We start from the raw sequence: 24,278 nt of genomic DNA, 5'->3' as shown, positions 1-24,278 counted from the left end.
GTGGGTTTCCTATGGGATCGGTGGGAAAAGAGAGCTAGGCAGGTTTCTGACCAGACTGAAACACAGCCCTGAAATAGGCAGACTAGGAGGCGCCAGGGCAGGTGTAGTGCCAGCAGTAGGAGCCCCCGGTGGCACAACGGGTTAAACTCTTGTGTCAGCTAGACTGACAGGTTGGAAGTTCGAATCCGGGGAGAGCATGGATGAGCTCCATCTGTCAGCTTCAGCTCCCCATGAGGGGACATGAGAGAAGCCTCCCATAAGGATGGTAAAACATCAAAACATCCGGGCATCCCCTGGGCAACGTTCTTGCAGACAGCAATTCTCTCACACCAGAAGCGACTTGCAGTTTCTCAAATCGTTCCTGACACACACAAAAAGTGCCAGCTGTGAAAAGCAGCTAAAATGCAGAACTAGAGAGACAATGGAGCAGAGACAGATATGAAAGTTTCAGTCCTCTTCCCTAGCCTGGTCCCTTCCCCAGAACCTACTGTTTTCAAAGTTAACACTTAGGGGGAAACAAGTTCTTTTCCAGCTCCTCCCTTTTGGGGGCCTGGGAATGAATGCTATACCAGTGAGAGCAGGGACCAGGGCTGAACCCCTGGGTCTCCCTGCAAAGCGACCAAGGGCCACTGGGTTTAGGGCCAGCCTCTCCCTGCTTCTGGCTGAAAGGGGAAAGGAGGGAGCCTAAAACAACTTTTATTTCTGGTACCTGTCCTACAAGACCAGGTTATGACCTGCTGCCCAAGCAAAGGCAGCATGAAAGGCTTTTCCTTTCCAACAGTGCCAAAATGAAGGTGCAGCTCATTACAGAAACACACAAACATCTGTAGGAGAAGGGAAGGGATCACCTCTCCCATTGATTTTTGGTCTGGGTTATTAGAAAGAACAGAGCATTAATCTGGCAACTTCTTCCCAATGCTGATGGCAAGGTAAGTCCAATTTGGAGATGAAATAAATTTATCAGACAAGCCATCTGATCAGATGATCACCCTTGAAAACAGGAGACCCCAGCATCGGCTGGATGATCCCATGTCCTTTTTTCTTGGATGTCCAAAGGCAACTCAGCTTCCGTCCATCTTCTAACCACGAGTCAAGAAGGGGCAGGTAGAAGAAATAATCCAGGCCCTTTGGTTTCAATGCCACCTAATCCCAAAGTGTGTGCCTCCACATTAACAAAACCCTGAAGAGACTTATTATACATGCTGCAGCACAGATAGAATAGAGAGAGAGAACAGAGAGAGTGGCATGAACACTTTGAATTATAACCCTCCAGAAGCATCAACCAGGGAGCTGCCCCTGTAGTAAAGTGGGCTCTGGGGAAGCTGGGATCAGTGCTCCTCAGTGGCTAGCCTTGGTCTCTGAACCCCTCCAGCCACAGAATCACCCTTCTGAGTCATAGCTTCACAAACCACTGCCAGGAACTGCAGCTAGTACTCCTGAGAGGAATGAGTAGGGTCCCACTAGTGCTTGCACCGGGAGGGGAAGAAGGGAAGAAAGGATGCTGAGCAAATGCCTGTGTGCTCACAAAGACTTTTTTCCAGGAGTGTATGTGTGTGTGTGTGCGTGGAGGGGGGGGTGTCAATTGATTTGGGGGGAAGGAGGGAGGGTGGAGCAGGAGGAGAATGGTCTCCCACCCCAAACAAGCCCCCTCCCCCCCAGGTACCTTGGCTTCTACACCCCAAACAGCATCCCACACCAGGCTGCCTCCCTGCCTGCCTGCTCCTTCTCTCCCAGGTAGCTGGAAGGTTGTAATTGGTGAGGCAGGAGATTAGAAATATCGGCAGCCTCTAAGTAAGACTTTAATTTACTGGCAGATCAATAGCACTAGGGTTATATTGGCAAAGTGTCTACAACTCTATTGACTCCTGCAATTCCTCTTATCAATTTATCAGAAATCTGGAAGCCAGAAGATATTGTTTGAAGAAAAAGGCAGGTGGGAACACTGTGCTCGGCCCCAGCTGCCTATCCAGGCGCTCCAGACGAAGAAGCCAATGACAAACCACCAGCAAGAGAGCTAATAAGGAGGGAAACCCTGTGTCTGCTCCCCCTCCTTCTTGGGTCAAGCCAGTCGCCTCCAGTCCCTCTCAATTGGACGGTGTGTCAACTCTGGCCCTCCTCCTGAAGAGGAATGTAGCCTCGGGTAGGGGCCCTGCTTTGCCTGCATAAGGCCCATCCCTTTGGGAACATTGTCTCAATAAAGTGAGTAGGAAGGAAAGCAGGACTGGCCTGTAGCAGAAGCACCGATAAGGCCCTATGGTGTAGCTGCTCAGGACAGGGCTAAAGGTCACATAAATTGGTACATCTTTTCAGCCAGGCTCTGGCTGGCAGGTTCAGCCTTTAGTTATTAAAATACTGCAAAGCAAGACTAGGCACAGTCTTGTCTCCACTTATTTATTTATTGTGTCAGCAGCAAACTAAACAGTTGTATTGCATTAAAAAAACACAAAGTTTGCAAACTTGGCATTCTATGAAATGTCCTTTGACCAGTAGCTGGCCACTTGGAGTGCCTTTGGTGTTGCTATAAGAAGGTCCTCCATTGTGCATGTGGCAGGGCTCAGGTTGCACTGTAGTAGATGCTCTGTGGTTTGCTCTTCTCCACACTCGCATGTCGTGGATTCCACTTGTCTCCACTGCATACACAGAGAATATAATGCTCATGTTCACAAAGAGGAGCCAAAGGCACCTGTATGTTTGTGCCTATGCACACGTCTGACCATACACATGCTGCCATCTTGTCTGCTGAGCAAACGATGGCGTACCTCAACCTTTGTTCCGTTCACTCATATAGAAGATTTGCATTTCCAAAGTGGGGGCAGCAGCAGAGACGAAAGGGACAGTGTGGCCACACAAGACTGAGAGCCCCCAATGCAGCAGAGGCCCAGAGAGGCCCACCGTCCAAGAACCTCCCAAGAGCCTCTGCCGCCCTGCATGATACAAAGGCCTAAGAAATCACACCCCCCCCCCGGCCCCCTCCACCCTCTTCCCCTCACCATGGAGACAGGAATCCTGAGCATATGAATTCCCTACCACCCCCATGGGAAGGAAAAGCTGTGATCTTGCTCAGGGTTACCATGGAGCTCAAACAGTCCTTTTCATTCATGGGCTGCGGAAGCGTGGAGAGCTTGCGGGGCAATTCACCAAGAGGCCTTGCAAGCGGTTGCCTGTTGGAGGAAGGAGCTCTTTTAGCATCTACACATGGGCTTTTCCCGAGGGAGCTCTCTGGTAGAAAGCCACCCTGGCCCTGGCACTGCCCTGGACCTGCGCACCACTCTCCCACTCAGAGCACTTGGGAAGGCAACCAGGGCTGCCTGACACCAGGACAAAAAGGGCTGGCTCAATGACTTACATCCAAGATCGTTTCAACTTGACCCTGGACACACCCGTCCATCCTTTGGGGCCTTCTGCCTTTTAAATGCAGATTTGAACTTTTCACCCAAGGTTGACAGCTGGTCCTCTTCTTCTCCCAGCAGGGACCGGGCGCCACTGGGCCATTTCCCCCTTCAGCCCCCTCAGTAAGGAAGAGGTTAGGGAAACAGTGGAAGCTGCGGCCCAAATGGTAGCAAACCTGCACACAACACCAGAAGGCAGGATGACCCTGATGCCAGCCAGAACCAGGATGTAGAGCAGTGGCTCTCAGCCTGGAGGGTCGTGAGGGAGTGTCAGAGGGGTCACCAAAGACCATCAGATAACACTGTTGGTCATGAGGGCTCTGTGTGGGAAGTTTGTCCCAATTCTATCATTGTTGGGGTTTAGAACGCTGTTTGATTGTAGGTGAATTATAAATCCAAGCAACTACAACTCCCAAATCTCAAGGTCTATTTCCCCCAAACTCCACCAGTATTCACATTTGGGCATATTGAGTATCCATGCCAAGTTTGGTCCAGATTCATCATTGTTTGAGTACACAGTACTCGCTGGATGTAGGTGAAGTACAACTCCAAAACTCAAAGTCAGCACCAACCAAACCCTTCCAGTATTTTCTGTTGGTCATGGGAGTTCTGTGTGACAAGTTTGGTTCAATTATTCCATTTTTGATGGAGTTCAGAATGCTCTTTGATTCTAGGTGAATCCCAGAAATTACAACTCCCAAATGACATAATCAATCCCCTCCGACCTCACCAGTATTCAAATTTGGGCCTATTGGATATTTGTGCCAAATTTCTTCCAGTGAATGAAAATACATTCTGCATATCAGATATTTACATTACGATTCATAACAGTAGCAAAATTACAGTTATGAAGTAGCAACGAAAGTAATTTTATGGTTGGGGGTCACCACAACATGAGGAACTGTATTAAGGGAGTGTGGCATTAGGAAGGTTGAGAACCACTGATGTAGAGCCACAAGGGATGAGCCAGTGGGTAAGAAGCCACAGCCAGAAATGTTTGCCTTATTCCAACCTCCTGCCCTTTCAACCTTCAAAGCAAATCCTTTCCTCTCAGCCCAGGGCAGAAAGATGGATTGTGCCCTAACCCTAGAGGCCCCTCCACTATAATCCAAAGGACTTGCTATAGTTGCAGCGAGGAGAGAAAGACTCAGCCAATGACTGGCCTTTCAATGGCTTGAGATGTTAATGCAGGTCACCTTGAACCTAAGGCCTTTTCAAGGTGAGCCACTTGAAGAATTTCCTCAGGCAAGGAAGAGCTAATACCAAGGAACTCAGGAGACCCCCCCTCCCTGCCCCAGAAGTCACCTCCACAGATGTTCCATGCCCTCCTTTGCAGGAGATCCAGGGCAGGTGCCACAGATGGACCCCATGACCAACAGCCACCAATTTGCTAGGAAGGGGACATGTGAAGGTCTCAGTCTTGGGGCCCCTGGGGACAAAGTGCAAATCAAAAGAGTCCCTCAACTCCAAAGTTCTACAAAAATAAAATGTGAGAATATGGAAAAACTCAAAAGCAAGTAGCAGCTCACTGTGCCTCAATGTTCCCAAAGTTTCTACACAGATGTCACAACTTTTCTCTTTTTTAAATTAATTTTATTCAACAAAAAACAGACCAACAAACCTACAAACAACTTAATATAGAAAACACTGGACAAAATGCAGTCAGAGAAATGCCCCTCCCCCTCCAAAACCAAACCAAACAAGTATTTTAATATAAAAAAGAAACTACAACCAATACAAGACAGTCTACATCAATTATCCTCTCTACATCTGTCACAGGCTCCTGTCAAAGAATATATACTACACTTACAACAGCAGTATCTGCTCTATGAGCTTCACTTTTTTACACCCATAAGATGTCACTAATACCACCTTTTGACTATTAGTAGCACTCTTCCAATTAAAAAAAATTGTAAAAGCTTGTCCCCATCTTTGGTGTAAAAAGGTAATAAATAAATAAAAAATGTCAAAATTTTTCCAGGGTAGAAAAGCTGTTTGCAGCTGTGGGTAAAAAGTTCAGACACCAGCTCTTTACCAGTCACATCCACGCCACACACATCTCAGTGAAACAACAACAACTACTACTACTTTAATTTTGTACCCTGCCTCCATCTCTCTGAAGGGACTTGGGGCAGTTTACATATGGCACAATGTGCCTAAAACAACACATAAAATAAACATACAATACAATAAAAGATAAAACCATGCAGATCAGCCATTCGCTGCCACCACTACAGCCTCCCCAAGCCTGACACATTTCACCAAGGCCAATTCCAAGCAGCTGGCTTTCCACTTCTCTTCTTTTTGCCATGGTGTGAAACCTATCAAAACCAGCAACAACACCACCAGGCAGAGCAGCCCTCCTTACCAAAAAGGGAAGGGAGGGAAAGCCACCACCCGCATCCCCCTCAGAGGAGAGCATCTTCCCATGTACTCTGATCCCCTGACAGAGAGGCAAACCAGCTCCCGCCTGGGAATTAATGGGGGAAAGAAACTAAGTTGCTTTGGAATGCAGCAGGACAGGTCTGCCCTTCCAGGCCTCTTTTGTCTTTGAGGAGGGGAGGCAAGGAAATAAAACACTAGAGAGGAAGAGAACCAAGATTTCCTGCTGGCTGGCCCCTATGCCAGGGGAGGGAGGGAAGGGGAGAAAAAACCCTTCGCCTGTCCTGCTCTCCTTGTATGCTGTGACAGATAATGCCCCCTCCTCACTGCCAGGATTAAGGAGGGGGCACATGGTTGATAGTCCATCCTTAAGTCTGTAAAGCCCTCCCCGCTTGCCTGGCCCCCATCCAGAAGGAGGGGCCCCACTCCAAATAATTGGGGGGGGGGGGAGGCATGCACATCAGCCTCAAGAGGCAGCAAGGCCTAAAGGCTCTCCTGGTGCCAGCCCTGCTATGAGGCCTACAGCCATTTCCTTCAGACAGCTTTCTCCAGGCAGGCCAAGTGTTCCGCACATCTGCCTCCCTGCCATGCATGTGCTTGTGCTCACTTTCTCACATACATACAAACGCACGCGTGCACACATATGGAGTGGGGGCATGTTGGGCATGGATTAACAGCTACGGTACTCCCTCCTGATCATGATCCAAGCCTGTAGCAGGCAGGGAAAGCCCGGCCCAGCCGGCTTCCAAGAGCAAAAACAAAGGCTTAAAAAAGGCTCTTCCTGACTCAGTCCCAGCAAAAGAAAAAGGCTTTGCTGCAGGGCAGAGTGGGAAGGAGGAGAGGAAGGCTTCACACTCCCTAGGCACCACAAGCCACCATAGCCCAAACTCACAGGAGGGAGGAAGGAGGTCCAGGGCTGGCCAAAATAGTGGCTCCTCTCACTCAGAACAAAGGAAAACAGACTTTCTAACACAAGCTAGGATATTAATAATAATATATACTGCATGACAGTGCTCTTTGCAAAACGCAGCCAGGAGCAGGTTCTTCCTTTCGAAGACGTCAAGTTGCAGCCCTTTCCCTCAGGCACCACTTGCCTACCTCCCCCCCCCCCCCTCCACACACACACACACACACACACACACACACACACACACCTCCAGCAAAGCAGGTAGAGCAGTAGAGGGAAAAGAGGCTGGAAAGTCTGCATGTTATGTATGGAAACTAAACCAAAAACAAGAGTAGACCAGGGTTCCACTGCAGCCTTAAATCTGGCTGGCAATCGCAGGCAGACATTCTACTACCAAGAACCATACAGGGAAAGCTCAAAACTTTTGCCTGGGGCAGCTGTAGCAGGGCAAGGGCAGGACCATCTTCAAGTCCTGGGACCCTCTCACCCAGCTGCCCACCGGCATACCAGCAGAATGCAGACTCCCTACCTCTCTGACACAAGCCAATAGCAAGCTGACAATTAAAAAGAGTCAGGGAAGTTTGGAATACAGAGAAACCAACCCTTTTACCCCAACTGAAGAAAACAATGGGGAAAGCACTCATTAACCCAGCAGCAGGTTGTTACCATTTGCATACACACAGTCACAAATCACCATTAATGACCCAGGACAAGCCCAGGCTGGGTACATATGGCAATCCACGCTGGGCAGAGGCTCTGGGTAGAAGGAGGCAGCAGGCCATCTCCCTCAGGAGGAGGAGGAGGTGGAGGTGAAAAGATAGGCCCACCTAGAAGGAAGCCGAATGAAGCAGAGGAAATGGAAGTGCCAGCCAGAAAAAAGACAGCCCTTGACAATGGACCTGCAGCCAGAGGAAAAGGGGCTGAGATAACAGGTAGTTCAGACCTTCTGAATTGGGCGGTTCTCAGGAGGGCCACAGCCCAGTTGCTGCCTGGCTACAAGGCAGGCCAGGGAGAGGTCCTATTTGACGAAGGGGGCTGGCACAAATATCTGGCAGAGGCGTTTCTCCCAAAGGAACTGCCCAGACTCTCTCCACCACCATGCATCAAAGCACACTGGTCTGGGATGTCTGTCCATTGCCTAAGAAGAGAAGAGGCTCATCTGGGCCAGGAAAGTCCACTGGTCTACTGAGCCCCATATCACCGGAATCAACTGCCCTCAACAGCTGTGAGGTGGGACTCCATGGGAGACCTCCTAGAAGGGCCAGGAATCAGAACAGGAACCACCCATAGGCAAAGGGCTATTTACAGTGAAGTTTTGGGCCCTCTCCAAACATTTCACGCAGGTACTCTGCTCTCCACCCTGGCAAAACTCTAGATGCTCTTAGGTTGCAATGTTAGCTAGTGTTAACCTAAAGTCAAACAGAAATAATTGTCTTCTTTAAGGGCTGGAGGTACTATCAGTGAAGCCTCTGTTTTCTTCAAATCAGAAGCAAAATCACCATCAGGTACATTTTACATTGGACTCAATGTAAAACCCAATCGTAAAACAAATCAAGTGTGGGTACTGCAAAGATGTTGTTCTGAAATCAAGACAACCCTTTGCTAAACTGCTAAAGCCTCCAACTAAAACTAGCCGCATCACTACTTCTGTTCTCATGCCCCCATTCCTCCCAAGGGAATCCAAGGTGGTATACAACTGTAACAAAAACACATTTATGTTTTAAGTAGTTACACCTAAAATGTTTAGGCAAACCGATATGATTTTTGTGGTTAGCTAAAACTCCATAACATGAGGACAAATTGCTCTCCCCTGGGGAGAGGATGGCAGATGAGAGCGCATGTTGCATTACCATGAAAACACATGCTCAGTTCCATGCCTTGAGAGCAGACAAGAGAGAGCATTGTGCTTTGTCTTGAACCAGCGGAATCCCTTCGGCTAAGACTAAAAGGGCTTCTGCCCAAGGTCAGAAAGTTTGCCCAGCAACACCTGAGGGGCTCTCCGCCTGAGGCTTGGCTAGGCATAGCTTGGAAGCGTGACTAGCTACGGGTGGGCCACACAAAGGTCTGCAGACCCCCTAACCCCATGAGAACTGAAACCCCCAGGACTGGTCTTCCCCTTTAAAACAAGCAGCAGTGCTTTCTCTTTAGCTCCCAAGCAGGGCCTCTCTGTCGGCTGAAATAGACATCCCACAGAATAGCCTCCACAGGGAGGAGGCTTGGCACCAGCCTTGGCATCCTTTCACCACTATGCAAAGAAATACCATGCTTTACAAGACTGCTAGCTTCCAAAGTTTTGAATTCCTTTGAGCTGCTATTCATTTTTATTGATTAGAAGTTTTAATCCTCCTCGTATTATTGATTCATTTATTTTGAAATGTTTTTCTCATTTGCAAGCCTTCTTGGCCATGCCAACTGGCCACTGAAGGGACAGATATCAATCTTAAAAACAGACAAGATATATTCAAAGGTGCCAGCAAGATTTGAATGACTCCAACCCATTTGCTCCACGCACCAAGTGTAGCTGGAAATGGTGAAAAATACTCTGGAATTCAGGACTGGCTCCAACAAGGCCCCCTGTTTCATCCTCACATCATTGGCATCAATGTGAGCAGAAGCGCCACAAGTCCTCTGCTGCACCCCAGCCCAGGTGCCATAACTATCTCTGGCTTCCCTGGATAGAGCTGCATGCCTTTGCCTCTTTTTAGGGACACCACGTCGCTCAGGGACTGCATAGTTAGTTTCCATTTCCAGGTATTTAGGTGTAATTCCCTAGCCACAGAGTCTGCAAACATGATAAACATTGGACCCAAGGTATCATGACCGTGGAAGGCTCTACCCTTATGGCGAAATACACAGGATGGGTGACTCAACAGCAAATCTACCAAGACACATCAATGCATTCAACAGGCAAGGGAAGAGGGATTTGGGAAGGTGCAGAAGGAGCTGGAGGCTTTCTTTTCCCACATTTCCATGTCTGGACCTTCCCTTTTTCTAACTCATCTCTTCAGTCCAATGGGATAAAAATATGCCATTTTAAACATTGCATATTAGTTTCCTTAGAACCTTGGGACCCAGCTCTGGGTTTCAAGATATGAGTCAACTTCAGTGACATAGGAGCCACAATCCAAGCCAACCAGACTGAACTTATGTCTTCTCTTATGGTCACCGTAGAAGACCATAAGAAAAACGGATTCAGAGAAACAAAAGACTCTACTGCCAGGGATATCTGAAAAATACATCCTAACAGTCAATGAGAAATGTGTCTGGAAAAACCAAGTATGCCTCACGTCCGTATCTCACACAACACACTCACTTTAAACAAACAACTCAAAGCGGGCTCAGAAGACTGGAATGCAATTCAAAATGTCTGTGGCAGAAGAGAAAGCTAAGCTTAAATTTACAAAACAAAACTAGAAGACAAACACCAAGTTTTCTCTTTAGGAAAGCAAACAAAGGCCAGTGCAAATGTCCAGAGCAGGGGAAGCCTGGCCTGGCTGAATCTCAGAACAGTATCTGCTCACAAACAAACCCAACGTGAGTCAGCAGCAGGAGGAGGATGCAACTGCAAAGGCTGCTAATGTGATTTTAGCATGCATTAACGGAACCATTACCGAAACCTCTATCGGTCTGGCTTCAGGCCTAGACCCAGCACAGGAGTGAGCGGCTTGAGTTGCTTTGACTGATGGCTTGCTTGGGAAGAGATGGGAAATTGCTATCCCTGTTGACTCCCTTGACCTCTCAGCACTTTTCAGTACCGCTGACCATGAGATACATCTGGAACAACAGCTCAGAGGTTCGACTGGCCTGGAGTCCCAGTTTTAGGGGAAAGGCAGCATATCTATGAAGAATGTCATCCCCTCTTCACATTCATCATCACTGGAGGCACTGGACTAGAGAGGTACCTTCTCACCTTCAGCATTCTTATTCAAGAATAGCAACCGCTGGACCAGGGCCTGAAGGAAGTGGTCTCCTGGGGGTCAGTGATTAAACTGATGTGATCTCAACATAACGGCCTGTTTCGATGATGTCACGCTTCTCCAATAGAGTAGAGAATCTAGGCATATTCCTTGATTCAAGACTGTCATCAGAAGGGCCCAAATGCCTTGATGGTAAAAGATGATCCTGGACTTGGAAAACTTGGACACAGGAGCTAAGGCTCTGATCAGCTCCCAATTGGATTACTCCAGTGTACTCTATTTGGTACTTGCCTTGCAGATGCTTTGAGTGATGCTGTTTTGAGTGCTGATGGGGGTTGAAAGAGGAGAATGCTTTACACTTGTTCTGAAACCATTTTGTAGTCCTTCAGTGAGTCCCTGAGCCCAATGCCCCAAAATCTGAAAATACTCCAAAATTCAAAATGGTCCGCGTGGGTGGTTCACAGGCCCAACTGCATTCAAACAGCACACATAACCAAGAAGGATGGCTCCTGAATACTCCTAAGCCAGCACCACACAACAGATAAGCAGTCTCAGGACCAGACACACAACTTGTTTTTTGAAATGTATACCACTAGACTTAATAACAGAATGATGTACAACACACAACAGACTAATCCATTGAACAACCTGGCTGCTCAATATAAAATATACACTGAAAACACAGTCAAACCCCAGGAGCACACAGGCCTTAAACCAATGTGAGTGCCCAGAAGAATAGATGGCACATATGTATCACAATCTAGAGAGAACAATATCAATGGAAAAGGATGGGGCAAAATCAAAAGAGCCCAGGGAATCACCCTGTAGCTGGGTGCAGAGCCCTGGCCACCTCCAGAAAGACTGGTTTGTAGTGGGTTGGAGACATAAGAGAGAGGTCCCACGACACAGGGAGGTGAGTGTCTCGGGTGCTTCTTCCATCTTGTGGCCCATCCAACCTTGCCCTGGGGAGCCACACACTGCCTCTCCCAAGAGCTTCATGTAAATTGCATCAGGCTCCCAATTTGCCTGCCAGCATGCTTTCTTTTAAAGCAGGGGGAGGGGGGAAGAGGAGAAAATCACATTAGATGTCAACAAAGCAGAAGGTTAATTTGAAGCTCCCAGCCTCGCTGCTGCTCTCCTGCTCGCCTCTCAGCGCCCGCTATCCTTTCTGTGCAAAGCCTGACATCTACAGTTCTGTCTGGATCAGTCAGGGGCTCCATACAACAATGGTGGCAGTGGGCACACAGCAGCCAGGGGGGCTCCTTCACATGTGCCCACCCAGGTGGCGGTGATGGCGGCTGGGTTCAGTCGGGGCACCTGTTTGCGGGGTAGCAATTGCCTTTACTCCCACTCAACTCCCCTTCCATTCACCTCCCTCAATGCAGAAAGCCATGGGGCTGTGTGTGTGTGTGTCTGTGTGTGTGTCTGTGTAGACCAGACAGAAAAAGGGAGAGCTTTAAAAATGCTGGAAAAGGTCTGTGCCTTTGATCCTACACGAAGTGGCGCTCTGCTCAATGTGGCCTGACAATAAGCCTCCATAGAGCCTTCCCAACCAGGCAGACCCCTCACCCTAGCAAAAGCAGCAGCATTTTGTCCTCAGATTTGTCCTGGAGCCGCAGCCATTACCACGGTCCAACTCAGGAGCCTACGGGGAAGGCCAGGGTCTCACCCTTCCTGAGGGCCCTGTTTAGAAGATGCTCCCCAGCCTACCCCTGCCATGGCTCTCCTTTCCCCACAGTCCCAGATCAGCAAACAATGCTGTTCTCCTCTGTAAGCCACCATTGCCCACCACCGGCCTCCTGCCACGCTCCTTTCAGCAACACTCTTGGCATGTTCTCCTCCATCCCCATCCTTCTGCCTTGAGAGACTACTCTCTGCACCGTGCCTCTGTTCCCTGGCAATGTGGCTGCTTCTCGTCACAATTTATTCATTAAGACTATGAGCAATAATAACAATACAGGATCAATCACACAACACTCCCAATACAATGATACAATAATGCTCAACAAAGGGAAATAACTATGACTTGACAAAAAGACAGAGAGAGTGGCAATAAAGCATCTTCTTCAGGCACAGGATGGGCCCCCAGATGTTCTCCCACAGTTGGTTCAGGATTCCAGAAAGCAGCTATTTTCCACCTGAAGCTGCAGAGGCCGATGCACGATAGTCAAAGGAGTCGTACCATCCCCATCACAGAGAGACGTTTTTTTAAAAAACGCTCCAGGTACCCAAGGGCATCAAAAGAAAGGACAGCATGCTGTGAAGCATGCTCCAACAAAAGGAGATTATCTGGCCTGGGCTTGAACGACTGACCAAGTCACAGCAGGAACCATTTAGGGAAGGAGCAGAAGTCTGGGGGTCTATAAATGTAAAAACTGCAAGGGGGGTGGAGGAGGAGGGTGAGAACTTTCATCCCAGAGAAAACCTACATTTAAATGGAAGAAACAGCTTCCCAAAGGCAGCTGCCACGTCCAAGGACCGCATGTGTTCTTTACCCGCTCTGGAGTAGAAGCAGAGAGTCGGGGTTGACATGAACCCAAATGGTGCTGCCTTCCTCTTTAGCAACAAGGAGCTTTTGTAGCTTGATGACATGGCCAAACAGAAGATCAAAACCACAGATTACAGGGGGAACTTAGAAGCCAACCAGCCCAGTTTCCTGGTTCAAGAGCACATCCAGAGAACAGTCGACAGACATCAGGAGATGCAGACGGTGGCAGTGGGGGCCTGCAAGCAGGTCCTCCGGCGACAACAGCCATGGCCTGACTTCTCTCCTAGAAAGCAGACCACTCCAAATCCAACAGTGGAGAAAAAAGAGGTCAGAGGAGGCTATGCGCCCACTGCACCAATTATTTATCCAATGATGCTTCTGAGTTTGCACTTCCATTGTTCTTTTAGCTATGAGTTCAATTGAAGAGGTAAGCATTTCACCCACAGGCATCTTTTGTTGTGGAATTCCCAGCAAAGTGTCCCTGAGGCCAAGGCCTTGTTTCCACGACAAATGCCACCAAGAACTGCTCTTGCTCCTTGCTGACCTGGGCATGAAGAAAGGCCAGGCCATCCCTTTCCTTCCAGGCCCGTGACAAGGAGCTCTGCTTTTCTTGGGAAGGTCCCTCAGCTGGTCTCTTCTCAAGCCATGCTTGCCTGGGGTTGTGGAACAACATGATTTATCTCAACCTTAATGTTATTAGTGTTATTATTTTTAGTATTGAATTATATATATATTATATTAATGCTATGTATATGTTTATATATATACATACATACACAGACTTGAGTCCCTTTTCCAAGATAACTCATTTTGTACATCTATGGAAATGCAGGTATACCAAAATTTGAAAAATGCCCAAATTCAAAACACTTCTGGCCCCAAGCGTTTCAGATAAGGGTGATTCAATCCGAATTATTTTCTTGAATCTGCACCAGTTTTATTCCTAGGGGAGCTGAGCGGGCCCCTTCTTATCCTTATGCTGCTGCTGCATGTTGTCTTTTGAAAAGGACATAAAAGCCTGGCTATTCCTGGGCACCTTCTGCGTAGGCACTCTTCCTGAAGGCACTCTTCCTGACGGCCAGTGGAACGAAGCCCACTCCGGCAATACACAATGCGCACATTTTCCAGACAGCCGCTCACAACGGCTCTGTCCAAACCACAATGCAAGGCTGAAAAGAGCTTTCCTCGCAGTTGTTTCACAAAAGTGCTGGATACGTTGAGACATCAGGAATAAAGAGGACACTTCAAAAAGGCAGAAGAGCAGAGAGAAGTCTTGTTTAAGTCTGGAGACTTCTCTTAATTTGTACTCAATGTGCTCAAAACAGCAGTGCTGCCTAGCAGGTACCTGGAGCCTTGCACTGGCCCTAAGAGAATTCATGGCACAAAGGGGAGCCACGGGAAAAGATCCCCACCAGCAATCAGTCCAAAAAAAGCCTGACACCAAAAGAGACAGTCCACTGCTGCTTTGTTCGGGGAGCACTGTGAGAGCGGCTCCGGCCGTGGCACTTGTGCGTCTGCCCGCTTTGTTGCCATTGTGAAATCAATGAGATCGAAGTGTTCTTCCCAAGCTGTCTTCCTGAAAGAAGTACCACTTTGGGATCCAGTTTAAGCTGAATCACCCTACCAGAAAATCTCCCCTAAGAATAATACAGCCGCTCTGTTGTATTCCCAGTGCCAATCCCAAGACAACGGAGCAGGGGACGCATGCACACAGAGGGGATTACTGCACTGAAACAGACACTACCCAACATTTCTAAATCAAGTTAGGACACAACCCTGTTCGTGTCTCTGTAATGCAACACATTCCTCATTTTTGAAAAACCCAAATCTGGTGGGGACGGCGGCAGGGTTTAGTTGGGGCACCTGCTTGCGAGACGGCGATTGCCTTTACTCCTGCTCAGCTCCTGGGAATTCCTTCCATTCACCTCCCTCAATGCAGAGGGCCAGCCATGGGGCTCTGTGTTTGTGTGTGCACGCGCGCTCTCGTGTGTGTGTGTGTAGACCAAACAGAAAAAGGAAGAGTTTCAAAAAGGCTGGACAAAGGTCTGTGCCTTTGATCCTACACCAAGTGGCTCCTTCCTCAGTGTGTCCTGACAATAAAGCACAAGAAAGCGGCATCAACATGGAAGCCTCCTCCTCTTTGGCGAGGCTGAAAAGCACCTTAGCTCAGTTGCCAGGAACAAAAGGCGACTGCCATGGCAAGTGACCTGGGGCTTCCCCATCCAGCCAAATGTCAAGGCCACTTCACTTTCTGCTCAGCTACAGAAGAGTCCAGCAAAGCTCCTGGCGGCTCTCCTTCGGCGGCGGCGGAAGCTCTTCCAATTGCCTGGTTGTACAGTGGTGGCGTCGGCAGCGTTGGCTTTTAAGAAACCAAAACAAAGCCTCCCTCTCCGCCTGCCTGCCTGCCTCCCCGGCATTTCTCCCTTTGCTGACCACAGAATGGGCCGAGCCTGTGAGTTGGCTTGGCTCTCGGAGGAAAAAACAGAAAGGAGAGGAGAGAACATGCACTCTGGTTCAACTACAAACAAGGAGCAGAAATGGAGAGAGTGTCTGTGTGTTGGAAAGGTGGGGGAGCCCTGAAACACTTTCCTTCTTCTCACAGCAGGCGCTCCACTAATGCCAGCTGCGGATTTGCAAGTGAATTGAAGTTGTCTTTAGAACTTTAAAAGGCGGAGGACACAGAGATGGGACAAGAGAGAAAACTGGAGGCAAGGAAGAGGAGGAGGGAAAGTGCAGGTGGATGAAAGAGAGGAAGCCCAAGGCCTCCCAGCACCAGGACAGGGCCCTGACTCCGGCTGGACTTTGCAACCGTGGAGCCTCCACCCTCTAGATTGAAATACAGGACCCTGAGCTGGAAAGGAAGCGGCACCCACAGGGTAGAGACCCATTTGGGAGGGACTCGGACCAAAACACACTTGTCAATAGTTCTCAGGAGCAAGACAAACGTTGATGTCGTTCAGCCTGAGAAAACTACAGCCAGCCAAGGGAGGCAAAAGGAGGCAAAAGGAGGGAGAGGGAGGCAAAAGGCCAGGAGGGGCCCATTCGCCTTGCCACTGTGCCATCCCTGGCTCCCAAAGACCCAGTTCAGTTGCCAGCTTTGACGGGAGCAGGCGGGCGGACGACGGCATCACTATTATTAATAATAAACGCAGCAACAACATGGGGATTTCTGTCGGAGGATTCTTTCGTGTAGCACTTTGGTACTGTATTTATTGCTCTAGGCTAGGCATGGGCAAACTTGGGCCCTCCCTCTGGGTGTTTTGGACTCCGACTCCCACCATTCCTAACAGCCTCAGGCCCTTTCTTTTTCCCCCTCAGCCGCTTAAGCGGCTGAGGGGGAAAAGGAAGGGGCCTGAGGCTGTTAGGAATGGTGGGAGTCGGAGTCCAAAACACCCAGAGGGCCCAAGCTTGCTCATACTTGCTCTAGGCATTGACAAACAAACAAACAACATTTTGGGAAGCAAGCAACAAACAATAACATGGCCAGGCAAGCCATACTGTGATTGTTCCTTGCCCGGGAAATGCAGAGCACAGCGCAGCCACTCAGAAGTGCAGGAAGAGGGATTCCAAGGGGGCCAGGACTGTCCTATCCACAGTGGGCCCAGACCTCTGCTACATAGAGAGCAGCACTCAGGGGCAAAGCAGGGCAGGGCACCAGGTCAGCGCCACGGCCCTCCCAGCCCAAACCTTGGGTAATGCTGCTGCCTGCTGCTGGGGCTGTCAATCATTAACCAGGGCCAGGATTTGGCCATTTCCAGCGCGATAACATCTTGTGTAACTGCAAACCAGGAGGAGGAGGAGGAGGAAGATGCGGGGCCCTGAGGGGAAACAGAGCGGCGAAAAAAAGGAAGGAAGGAAGGAAAGAAGGAAGGAAGGAAGAGGGCAGCCTTTCCTGGCTTTCCCTCCTCCTGGCTCTCCTGCCTCCCTGGCAAGTTCGCTGAGTCCCGCAGATCCCGAGTGGCTTGGCAGGCAGAGGCGGAAGGCAAACTCTCTCCCCCCCCCCCCTTCCCTCCCGTCCCCGCCAAGCCCCGGGAAGACAAGAAGGGGAGGAAGGCCAAAGGGGAACTGCGTCCGCCGCCCCGGGAAGGCCCTCTCGCGCCCCCCGGCCCAGCCCTTTCCCGCCCTATCGATTATGCAGATGGCCGGGAGGGAGATTCATCTGCCTGGCCCTGGCCGAGCCACGCTGCCTGCCGGACCCTCTTCCGCCCTGGCCTCCTGCTCCTGCGAGAGTTGCGAGGCGGGAGCCTCCACCATCCCTCTCCCCGCCAGACCGGGAAGGAAGGAAGGAAGGAGGGAGGGAGTTGGGGCGGCAAAGTTGGCACTTACGCGGCGGCGGCGGAGGCGCTGTCGGGCGTTGGCGTCCTCCTCGTCCTCGTCCTCGGCCCCTCCGGCGTTGGCGGCGGCGTTGACTCCGGCGAGGCGTTTAATCCCGGGGGGCGGCGGCGTTGGCGTTGGCGGCGTTGGCGAAGCTACAGATCCCATGAAGGCTGCGGGAACGGCGCGCTCCGAGGCGGCGTTGGCTTGGGCGGCTTCGGGACGAGGCGGAGGCTGAGAGCGAGAAGAGCCGAGGAGGAGCAGCAGCGGCGGCGGCGGCGGTGGCCGGAGCCCTGCGCGAGCCTTCTCCTCCTCCGCCGCCTCCTCCTCCTCCTCCGCCGCCGCCGCTTCTTCTGCTGCTGCCGGGGCTCCTGCCGCTACCACCGCCGCCGCCCAGGAGCAGCCGCGGCAGCAGCGGCATCGTCGGCGTGGCCGAGGGAGGGAAGGAGGGAGGGAGGGGAAGGCAGGGCTCCGGGCCCGGTCTCGGGGTGCTCGGGGCGGCGGCGGCGGAGGAGGAGGAGGAGGAAGCGCCGGCGCGCGGCTCTGCGGCCGGGAGGGGAGCAAACTCTTTGGATCTTTATTCTGCTAATTAGTTTCCTGCAAAAAATGGCTGATTAGTGCAGTGCGCATGTGCCTCATTACCCAGGCACGACGGGAAGGGCTAATTAGCCACCTTCTGGATCAATAAGATTCAGCCCAGGCGGCGGCCGCGGAGGGAGGGAGGGAGCGAGGGAGAGGGAGGGAGGGAAGGAGCGAGGGAGGGGGGAGGAGGCGGGGAGGAAGCGCCGCCGCGAGGGAGGGGGACTTAGTGTGGGGGGGGGAGGGAGGGAAGGGGCCCATAGCCCCCCCCCCGCGCATTCCAGCGGCCTCCCGCTCCGCCCCGCCTCCCCCTCTTTCCCTCCTTCCCTCCCTCCCTCCCTCCCTCTTCCTCCTCCTCGGCCACGGGACCGGACTCTCGCGGCGGGAAGTTGCCGAGAAAGTTGCCGCTCGGTCGGCAAAAAGGAGGCGGCAGCAGCGGAAACCAACTTGGTCCCAATCCCTGCCGGGAGGAAGCAAGCCCAGGCAAGGGAAGGAAGCAAGGAAGGAAGGAAGGAGCTTCGCCGGGAAGCGCCCGCCCGCCCGACTCCTCCGAGGCTCCGGCTTTTCAACCACGGCTCTCTCTCTTCTCCGCCTTTCGGCGCTCGGTCCGGGCAACGGGGTTGGACTGGGCGACCTGGAAGCCTTCGGGCCTGGGAGGGAGGGAGAGGGACTGCTCCGCGATTCTTGCTTCGGAAGCCTCAATCTATGTATATATATTCGTGTCAGGAGCGACTTGAGAAACTGCAAGTGGCTTTTGGTGTGAGAGAATTGGCCGTCTGCAAGGACGTTGCCCAGGGGACATTGCCCGGATGTTTTGATGTTTTACCATCCTTGTGGGAGGCTTCTCTCATGTCCCCGCATGGAGAGCTGGAGCTGACAGAGGGAGCTCATCCGCACTCTCCCCGGATTTCAACCTGCGACCTGTCGGTCTTCAGTCCTGCCGGCACAAGGGTTTTACCCAGTGCGTTCTCTCCTGGGTTGGGCCCTCCAAGGTCCTTCCCCCGCCAAGGGGCTCGCAGCCCCATCCCGCTGGAGGGCAAGAAAGAGAAGGGAGGGGAGGGCCTACTCTTTGCCCCGTGTTTAGGCCAATGGGGAGCGGGAGAGACCGGGCTGGCTCCCGGAGCAGGAGGAGGAGGATGCTGTGGGGGGGGGGGGGGGGAGGAAGAGGCCTCCTTGGGGCTGCCTTCTTGCCTGGAGACCCCTTCTCCTGTGGGATGATCCCAAGAAGAGGAGGAGGATGCTGCAGAGTTTGTTTATGTGTGTGTGTAGAGGTGGGGAGGCCTCCTTGGGACTGCCTGCCTTCTTGCCTGCAGACCCCCTTCTCCTGCTGGAAGACCCCTCAGCCTGGCAGGGCCAGGGAATAGTCACAGGCTCAACCAGGAGGCCTTCATCCTCTGCCCAGAGCCTCCTCCTCCTCATTCTTGTGCCCTGGCCCTTCTCCTTGGAGGTGAGTGGTGGACCCCTCCGTACCCAGCCATGTCTAGACCTGGAGACCTTTTTCCTGGAAGCCTCCGCTGAACAGACCAGAGCCCCCCCCCCCCAATCCCCGGCCATGTTTAGACCTTAGGGGCCTTCTTCCTGGAAGCAGATAGGCAGAAAAGGTTGCAGCCTCACTGAATAGACCGAAGGGGCCCCTTGCCAGCAGGGCTGCCTGGCTCAGAAGAGCTTCTGTACGCAAGTAAAGGCTTTCTTGAGACCAAGAAAGGGCTGGGATGGCTTGGTGGGAGGTTGGGGAACTAACTGGGAGGAAGTCCGGGGCTTCTGGGAGTGAGAGAAGAGCATTCTCTGGCCACAGAGGCATTTAAGGACCACTCCAAACCATTCCCAGGGCAATGATTGACCCTAGACCAGGTATGGACAAATTTGGGCCCTCCAGGTGTTTTGGACTCCCAACGCCCACCATTCCTAACAACCTCGGGCCCCTTCCTTTTCCCCCTCAGCCGCTTAAGCGGCTGAGGGGGAAAAGGAAAGGGCCCGAGGCTGTTAGGAATGGTGGGAGTTGGAGTCCAAAACACCTGGAGGGCCAAGCTAGCCGTGCCTGCCCAAGTCTGTGTTTTTGCAGGCTAAGGACAATCAAATACAAAGCTTCCAAGATATCTCTTTCTATATTTTTATTTCAGAGCCGCAGATCTATTTTTCTTTGTGTGTCTTCTGCACGTTTGTTCGTTATCACGGATGTAGTATAAAATATTAATACAAAGGAAAGTGTCATTTTAACCAGTTAACATTTGAATTCTTGTGAAAATTACCACTAGTTCATTTGTTCCTAGGCAAGGAATATGGATCAGATGCTCTGGTTATATGGCACAGTTGGCGGATTCAGGATCCTTGTTGCCTCCTTGCTGTGCTGCGGTCAGTTTCAAACTGATTCTAATAATTGTAGTGAACGATGCATCTGAGAAGGTTCCAAAATTAAGGACAACAAAGATTTAATTTACACCCGAATGTAGAAGATGAAGGGATGGTGCCCCTATTTTGACTTTCCATTTAACTGTGATTTTTTTCCTTCCGGACAAAGGCGAAATCCAAACAGTCTCAGGCGAAGAAATGCTTCTTCTACATTGCTGAGCTTGGAACTTGTGGAGCGGGGCCTCTTCTTCGGCTGGAAGGATGGCCTGTGCCCTGGGGATACTGATGTGCCCCTCAGCTCTGCTTCCCACTCTTGGATCATTTGGGGACCGGATGGGAAATGCTTCATAGCCGTCATTAACCTGATGCCCAGTCCTAGCGACAGAATACCAAGAACAGATGTTGACAGCTGGAGGACTGCAGGCGCCGCGTTACACGTATGTACATCTCACTCTCTGGAGCCTTTTGAAGCTTAGATCAAGGCTGCCAGTTTCAGTATAAATGTGGGAAATAAGCACGAGACCCATCGGACAGGAGAGAATCTTGAATCGATGTGGATGATTGATATTCAGGCTCCCCCATTGGCAAGCAGATTCCCTCCCGGCTGTTGGGCAAGTGTCTCAGGAGTCTCCCTTTCTGCTGTGTTTTGCCTCTGGAGCCTGCCATTCCGTGGGCCGCTCTGACATCAACATCTGTCCAACCTTCTTGGTGTGTGACATTGGCCTTCCCAGGCTGGGCTAGGTTTTGTGAAAGGCTGTGTCAGTACCGGACAGCTTGCCCTCCATTTTGCAGATAGAGTGTGTATGTGCATGTGTATAGGAGGGAAGACCAGGCCTGTTGTGACTCCAAAACTGGCTGTTTACTCCAGGCTCTCTGCTCTTTTTGCCTTGAAAGGCCAGGCCAGTGACCTGTGCGTAAGGGTCTGCCAACACTGCGCTTGGGCTCCCTTTGGCAGTTGCACCCCCAAGGAGCATTGCCAGCCTGCTTCCTTCTCTCTACAAAGGCTGCTGCCATTATTCGCTGAGCAGGATGGATATCAAAGCAGCTAGGGCCCCTGCTCTGGGCTGAGAAAGCCTCGGCCCTGAAGCCCACCGCACTAGCCTCACAATGTGTGCCTGAGCAGGTCCTGAGGGGCAGGGGAGCGGTAGAGAAGCATATGGATGGGGCCATTGGTAGACCAGGCTGAAAGGAAGAGGTCCACTGCAAGTGCCCCCGGCAGGCTCAGTCTGTCTCTCAGAAAAAAAGAGAGGAGAGGCACTCCAGGGAACAACCCTGTGCTCATCTTGACGCTGAAGCCAGAACATCCAAATGTTAAACAAGCCTTCTTCCTGTGAGTGTATTTTGCCGTACAGAGCTATCCTGGACATCTGTTTCCATTTGGATTACCTTTAGAGGTTTGTGTTGTTTGGAAAGTTGCTCTGAAGCTTGCATTTCCCGGTGAGACTAAGGTTGAAGGTCTTTTTTGTGGCATCCTGACTTTGCTCTTCAGATCCTTCAGGAAGACTAAAATTCAGAGCTTTGTGCTTATTTTAGCATATATGAAGCCACTCCCGGCAGTAGGCATGAGCTGTTATACTTTTTTTCCATGTCAGGAGCGACTTGAGAAACTGCAAGTCACTTCTGGTGTGAGAAGCTCCCTGGATTTGAACTGCCAACCTGTCGGTCAGCAGTCCTGTCAACACAAGGGTTTAACCCATTGTGCCACGGGAGGGGCGGGGGTGCTTCTTGCAATTCCTCATCCTTATTCTTCTGTTTGTTAGCTGAACTGTCTCTACTTCCCTTTTTACTGTGATAATTACCAAACGTTCCAGCTTGGGAACAGCTGGATTGTCCAGCAGCAGGCAAACTAATCTCAGCCATCTCCTTGAGCTCATCAAGCACCAGAATTTCAGGATATTTTCGAACAGGATAAACATGGGGCTTTGTGAATTGCTAGAGTTACTCCCTATACCAAGCAAAGAGATTTCCTTTCCATCATTCCTTTGCCCAGTCCTGCCAGCATGCAGATCTCAACTGTTACATTAGTTTAACAAAGACTTGAAACCAGACATGGACAAACTTCGGCCCTCCAGGTGTTTTGGACTCCAATTCCCACCATTCCTAACAACATCAGGCCCCTTCCTTTCCCTCCTCAGCTGTTTAAACAGCTGAGGGGGTAAATAAAAGGGCCTGAGGCTGTTAGAAATGGTGGGAATTGGGGGGTCCATAACATCTGGAGGGCCAAAGTTTGGTCATGCCAGCCTTAAACAAACAGTCAAATCCTGAGTGCATTTAAAAAAAATCATAATCGCCATTGCATATGCTACAGCCATCATCCTAAGAAAAACAACAATTTCAGCTATAGCCACAGAGGGGGAATTCATGGCATGCCAAGAGCAGAGAAGGGAAATATGCCCTTTTTTCAGTGGTTCGTACTTGGAATATGCCTTTTGGCAAAAGACAAAGGGGACTTGCAAGGAGCTGGATGAAGAAGGACCAACACAAATAGGGCAAGCGCTCAGGAGGTTTATTCGCAAAGTGACATCCTGTCCCAAGGTTTCAAAGGCCAGCACCGACTTTTTGTATACTGCCTTGAAATTGTCCGAGTTAATATCCCCATGGCTGAAATCTGTGATAACCATGGCTGCATGATGAACAGCAGTAGAGGCCTCCCCATTAGTCGATACCGAAAAGAAAAGGAAGCGGTGCAGTGTCCCTGCTGAGTTTGGCAACGGAAGGGAGGAGCTGTAGGTACGTACGTAGCAGACGGGATACGCTCAGCCTAAACAATGTTTTTTACTCCAGAAGAGGGAAAACACTCTTAATTTTCTCTTGTTAAGCCAGTTGTAGAGTCAAATGCAAATTCTTCCTGTTTACCCGTGTGTCCTATGTAATATAGTGTTTTGAACCAGTTATTTTGACAAGGAATGCATTTTTCTAATTTCTTTGTTCTGGTTGGCAATTGTAAAAAAATTCTTACTCCAAATCAGGCATTTGTAAGCGTATATCTAATAAATTTATATTTGTAAATACAACGTTTAGTCTTATTTTTTAAAATAAGTCTTTATGGTTAGTGTTTCAAATCAGGTTTGGTTCTTAGAAAGCCACTTGCTACTTAAAAAAAAAATCCCCAAACGATATAAAAAGAGATAAAAAGAAAGGTTGCATATCCACTGACACTTGCCTATCACAGAAAAGCTAGGACCCTTCCCTGCGCAGCGTTCTGGCCTGGTGCTTTCTATACAGCTGGATGAGAAGCAAGCAGCAGTCTAACCTCCCCCCCCCCTCCCCCAGCCCCAACCGGCCTTGCTCTCCATTGCCAGGGTTCCCTCCCCTTCTTGCTTTTCCCAAGGAAAGTTGTGCATGTTCTGTTTAAGACATGCTTTATCCTCTCAGAAAAAATACAGCAGGGTCTCGCTTATCCAACCTTCGCTTATCCAACATTCTGTATTATCCAACACATTCTGCTTCACACCCAGATCCACAGCTGTTTCAATACATTGTGTTGTTTTGGTGCTAAATTTGTAAATACAGTCTTTACTACACAACATTACCATGTATTGAACTGTTTTTTATGATGATTTGTTGTAAAACATGATGTTTTGGTGTTTGATTTGTAAAATCATAATGTAATTTGACTTTTAATAGGCTTTTCCTTAATCCTCCCTTATTACCCAACATTTTTGCTTATCCAACGTTCTGCAGGCCTGTTTATGTTGGATAAGTAAGATTCTACTGTACATGTCCTGAAATTTTGCCTTTCCTGCCTGTCAGACTTTTCTGGACCTTTGAAAGGCTCCCATCTTGAACTCTTCTTACTCTTAATGGAAGAAGTTTTGGGGCTTTGGGATTTTTCCTCATCCCTTCAACAGAAAAGGCTGGCTGTCTCAATAGGCAGCATCCCAGAAGCAATGAAACAACAGTGGGTTGTTGTGAGCTTTCTGGGCTGTATGGCCATGTTCCAGAAGCATTCT

The 24,278-nt window shown here is 50.3% G+C and overlaps 1 protein-coding gene and 1 long non-coding RNA gene across 4 annotated transcripts in view; one reads left to right on the top strand and one right to left on the bottom strand.

Annotated features, from left to right (window-relative positions):
* Nucleotides 1-24,278, bottom strand: part of ZFHX3 (zinc finger homeobox 3) — a 206,888-nt gene that overhangs the window by 73,857 nt on the left and 108,753 nt on the right. The window contains exon 1 of one of the 3 annotated variants that reach the window (XM_067471081.1): nucleotides 17,410-17,498. The exons of the other annotated variants lie outside the window; for them this stretch is intronic. The gene's annotated coding sequence lies outside the window, so the exon portion shown is untranslated. Of the gene's footprint in view, nucleotides 1-17,409; nucleotides 17,499-24,278 lie in introns of those variants that run through there. 3 annotated transcript variants of the gene reach the window in all.
* On the top strand, nucleotides 19,131-23,339 carry LOC132783009 (uncharacterized). Its single transcript, XR_009632124.2, has 2 exons — nucleotides 19,131-20,328; nucleotides 20,495-23,339. It is a non-coding gene; the product is annotated as an uncharacterized lncRNA (long non-coding RNA).

Source organism: Anolis sagrei, chromosome 8 (assembly GCF_037176765.1).
Source record: "Anolis sagrei isolate rAnoSag1 chromosome 8, rAnoSag1.mat, whole genome shotgun sequence".
NCBI classification, from domain to species: domain Eukaryota; kingdom Metazoa; phylum Chordata; class Lepidosauria; order Squamata; family Dactyloidae; genus Anolis; species Anolis sagrei.
The sequence above is the reverse complement of the archived record's forward strand: the minus strand, read 5'-3'. Positions and strand labels throughout refer to the sequence as shown.